We start from the raw sequence: 3,736 nt of genomic DNA on the forward strand, positions 1-3,736 counted from the left end.
TGCTCTTCCAGAGGACGTGGGTTCGATTCCCAGCACCTACATGGCAGCTCACAACTGTCTGTAACTCTAGTTCCAGGTGATCTGATACCTTGACACCAAAGAACATAAGATAAAAAGTTAAATAAATTATATATATATGTATATACACACACACACACACACACTATGACCAATAGCACAGGGAAGATAGCAGCCTATAAAGGCCCAACACTGTATGGACCAATAAAGCAAGTTCTGAGGGAGTGCTCAAAATTCATTCTGTCAACCAGTAAGGCCTGCTACACCATCCTGCTATGCTACATCCCGCTATGCTACATTCTGCTTGTGGAGATAGGTGTTTTGGGGGAAAGGAAGGAGGTTTATAAATAAACCCAAACAAACTAAGCTTTTAGAGATTTCATGTTACCTTCAGAAACTGTTCTTGGTGGTGCACACCTTTGATCTTAGTAGCCAGGGTCACACAGCAAGATGTGTGACCTGTCAAAATACTTATGCTGAACAAAAGACCAGACCCCCCCAAAAGAACACAGTTTAATTTATTATACTTACATAAGATTTTAGAAAAATTCACTTTGTAGACTACTCTGACCTCAGTTCATAGGATCTGCCTGTCTTTGCCTCCCAAGGGCTGGGATTAAAGGTGTCTGCCAGCCTATAGTTTTTTTTTTTGTTTATGTTATGTTTTTTTTTTTTTTGTTGTTGTTGTTGTTTTTTGAGACGGGGTTTCTCTGTGTAGCTGTAACTGTCCTGGGACTTGCTCTGTAAACCAGGCTGGTCTCGAACTCACAGAGATCCTGCCTCTGTCTCCCGAGTGCCGGGAGTAAGTGTGCTGCCGCTGCCTGGCTCAGCCTACAGTATTTTTAATTTATATGCATGTATGAGTCTGTGTGTATGTACACACGTGTGTGGATGCTTACAGAGGACAGAAGAGGTGGTGGGTCTCCGGACCTGGAGTCCCAGAGCTCCAGGAGGCTGTAAGTGGCCCAAAGTGGGTGCTCAGAACAAAATTTAGGCATTTGGAGAGGGCAGCAAGTATTCTTGCTGAGCCACCTCTCTAGCCCTGTCTGTTAGTTTGTTGGCAGAGTCTCTCTATGCAGTCCTGACTGTTTTGAAACTCATTCTGTATTCCAGGCTGGCCTTGAGCTCACAGAAATCTACTTGCCTTTGCATCTCCAGTGCTGGGATTTAAGGTATTTACCACTCTGCCCACTATTTTTATTATATTTTTATTTTAAAATTTGATTATTTTTTTGGGTGAATAATCAAATGTGAATGCAGGAGGATCAGGAGTTCAAGGCTAGCCTTGGGTTACATTTGTAAGTTTAAGGCCTATCTCAAAACAAAACAAAACAGGGCTGGAGAGATGGCTCAGAGGTAAAGAGCACTGGCTGCTCTTCCAGAGGTCCTGAGTTCAATTCCCAGCAACCACATGGTGGCTCACAACCATCTGTATTGAGATCTGGCGCCCGCCTCTAGCATACATCGAGGCAGAATGTTGTATATATAGTAAATAAATAAATCTACAAATAAAACCAACAAGACAATCACATGTTTGTATGTACGTGAAGATGCACAAATCTATTCAGGATAATGGTGATTGAGTCCAAGATGCTACATTTTCAAGAAGCTAGTTCTCTATCACTTGACAACATCCCCAAACCCTCTTTGGTTTACTTTTGAGACATGATCTCACTGAGTTGCCCAGACTGTCCTCGAGTTTGGGATCCTTCCTGCTTCAGCCTCCTGAATGTTGGAAATGGTGGTGTGTGCTGCAGTGCTGCTCAGTGATGTTCAGTAGCTGGCTCGTGACAGTGCACAGTGACAGCAAAACTCTTTAAATATTTTATTCCAAAATGCCTCAATGGGGCTGTGTTCTTTAAAAATACATATACACAGGAAAGGAGGTTGGCAGGAAGCATGGGCCAGAGGTGGGGTTCTTGCTTAAGGTCTGATTTGAACGTTCTTTTGCAATTCTTTGTTGAATTTCCATTTTTGTTTATTTTGCTGAGGCGGGGTCTCTCTATGTAGCCTTCACTCTCCTGGAACTCAGTCTGTAGACCATGCTGGCCTTGAACTTACAGAGACTAGAACTCTGTCTTTACTTCTCAAGTGCTGGGATTCAAGTCTGTGTCGCCTTTGTGGCATTCCTGACTGCTAGGATGCCGCTCTAATCTTCCCAGCCCTCTAGAGCCTAGAGGGCTGACTCGTCTCAAAGAGAGCTCATCTAGACACCCTTCTGCACACAGTTTCAGATGGCCTAGTTCCTGGCACCTCCGTAGCCCTTGTCTCTGCCTCAATTTGCGGACTCTTTCATTTGTCAAATGTTTTCAATTTTTTTCTCTCCTTTCAGGTGCACTGGACATAAGAATGATTTCGCAGGCTTTCCTATCTCTTTCTGCAGAAAACTGTCTGTCCCCTCTTGAAGTTTCTCTGGTATTTATAATCTAAACTGCCCTTGCAACACCCATTTACTGCCTTGGATTATTTCCTTCCCATGTGTGTCTTCTCCATAGACTGTGACTTTCCTCAGGGTAGGAATTAGGTCACATTTATCTTTGTGTCTCCCAAAGCACTTAATAAAACACCTCACTTTCATAGTCTTTCCCAGGCGCTTTCTGAGCCATTATCTCATTTGATCATTACATCAATGCTAAGAGATTGGAGTAACTAGAAAGATGTTATTGCCCCCTTTTGACAGGAAGGAGACTGTAGCCCCAGGTCTCCCGGCTTGAAAGGGACAAAGATTAAAGAGATAATTGCCTGTGGTGGTCTGTCCAATGCCAGGCCTCCACCACTATCTTCTCCACCCTTCTGGGGGGCAGCCTTCCATACCTTCACCCCTCAGGGCCTTGTATGCCTTAGAGTCTCTTTGCCAAAACCTTGTAGTCCAGCATTTAAGAACAACTTGAAGATGAAATTTCAGTAGATCCCTGGCCAGTTGAAAATCTCCAAAGCCTGCTTGCTGTTTTGTTCTGAGCATGTCTGTGTGTGGGGGCCTGGTATTTAATGAGGCTGCATTGCAGAACTGAGGAAGCATGAACAATTTTTAAAAGCCTTGGAAAATGACAGCACTCCAGCATTAAACACGAAACATGGTTGCTCTGAGCAAGGGCATAAAATCTTTCCGCACCGGTTCATTCCTCTGTGTGTATACGACTGGAAGTCTCTACTTGTTTCTTTTCTTTTCTAAACAGGATCTCTCAACGGAGCCCTGGATAGAACTCTCAATGTAGACCAGGTCTTCTCAGACTGAGAGATTGACCTGCCTCTGTCTCCCAAGTGCTGGGGTTAAGGGTGGGCGCCACTCTGATCAGCCCTAGCTTGTTCTGAAGGAAGAAGTGAACAGTTCCATCTCCTAGAACACTTTGTCCCACCCCATCAATTTGTTCTCTTATGCAAGAGAGCTAATAATTGGGCTAGAGAGAGAGCTCAACCATTGCTCTTCTAGAAAACCTGGGTTTGATTCTCAGCACCTACAGGGTGCCTCTAACCATTTCCAGGGGATCCCAGAACACCAAACATACAAGCGGTATACATACACGGAGGCAAAACACCTACACACACAAATAACAGCAAAATAAATAAGTTTGAGAAAGAGACCTAATAACTTTGAAGCAGTTTACTTCATATAAAATTTCCATTCAGATGGGAGGCAGAGCCGGGCGATGGTGGCGCACGCCTTTAATCCCAGCACTCGGGAGGCAGAGGCAGGCGGATCTCTGTGAGTTCGAGGCCA

Source organism: Microtus ochrogaster, unplaced genomic scaffold (genome assembly GCF_000317375.1).
Source record: "Microtus ochrogaster isolate Prairie Vole_2 unplaced genomic scaffold, MicOch1.0 UNK80, whole genome shotgun sequence".
Taxonomy (NCBI): Eukaryota; Metazoa; Chordata; class Mammalia; order Rodentia; family Cricetidae; genus Microtus; species Microtus ochrogaster.